Source organism: Oenanthe melanoleuca, chromosome 14, assembly GCF_029582105.1.
Source record: "Oenanthe melanoleuca isolate GR-GAL-2019-014 chromosome 14, OMel1.0, whole genome shotgun sequence".
NCBI classification, from domain to species: Eukaryota; Metazoa; Chordata; class Aves; order Passeriformes; family Muscicapidae; genus Oenanthe; species Oenanthe melanoleuca.
The window spans coordinates 10082978-10084391 of record NC_079348.1 but is presented as its reverse complement, the minus strand read 5'-3'; positions in this window follow the sequence as shown (position 1 = coordinate 10084391).

The following is a 1414-nucleotide window of genomic DNA, read 5'->3' as shown; positions in this document are numbered from 1 at the left end:
CTTTGTAGTACCCATTGAAAATTATTTTTATTTTTCTCGTGGAAACTACAAAACCACACAGCAACTGCTGGCTTATGCCACAATGACAGACTTGGGGCTTCATATTGCAGGTTAATGGTAACCACTGTGTGTGAGGGAGACGAGATGGTCCTGCTGGCACTGAACAGTTCAGTGGGCTGGAAATGGAGAAATAATTCTTTCTTAACAGGAACAAGTTGTTGCAATGCCAACCAACAGACTGTAAGTTCAAGATCAGGAGATACAAATGTGCTGACTGAGGCTGCCTGCTAATCAAAGCAAAAAGGGGTTTTCATCCTTTCTTAAATCTTTGCAGTTAAAAGTTCTAAAATTAATCTGGGTTCAAAGTCTGGATATTCTTATGGCACCAAGCTCCTCCAAAATGCTTTTGTTGAATGAGTGCCTTGTGTATAGAAACTGAATTCACTGGCTACCCTCTAGGAAGCTGTTGTGATCAAATCTTTACTAAAAAATTATTTTAGAGTGAGAAAAATGCTGCTGTCTTTATGTCCATATCTTTTTGTTGTCAGCCTTGCTGAAATGCCAAGGATTATCATGGTAGTCAGAGCCTGTAACACTCTTCCATCCTTTAAATGCATGAAGCTGAGCTGTTCTGAGAAATCAGAAATCTTGATCTAAAATCCAGAATCTCCAAAGTGACTGACTCAGGGAAATTTGTATTGTTTTATTGTGCACTGTGTGGCACAAACCCAGTGCAGAGAGTTTATTACAAATTTCTAGGTACTGCAGTAAGTACCAATATTGACAAACTGAACCATGTTCTTAAAAAGGTATATGTGGGACCCTGAAAAACTAGTGAAGCCATCTGTGTGAACACTATGAATTAATAATTATAGAGGCAGCAGGAATGCCCCCTGCAGTAGCAAAATTCAGCCTTTACTGTATTAGGACCAAATGGGCACATGAACACAAGCTTGACAAGTTTTTAAACTTGGTTATTCTTTCTATAGGTACCTGAACAGGGACTTGTCTTCCCTAAATGTATCTTTATGTGTTAGAATTTGTGCCCTAAGTGACCTCATTCCTGAATTGCTCTCCAGGGATTGTGTGGAACAAAACACTTGTCAGTGTTTAAAGATCCTGAACTGCATGAAACTGATGAAACCTATCTTGGAGAAACACTACTTAGTTCGGTGTCAGTGCTTCCCCTTTTGCAGGAGTGGCTGAAAATTGCATTTGGAGCACAGAATTTTGGGAACTAGGAGCTAATTTCTACTGCCTAGAAGATAAAATACGTTATTTGAATGCAACACACTGGGAGTATCAGGATACACAAGTTTGTCATTGTTTCATGGGGGATCTAAACCATCAGCCTCTTGTTCCCTCATACTGGCTGAAAAGAGACTCCTGACACCATCTGTCTGCAGCAGGGAGC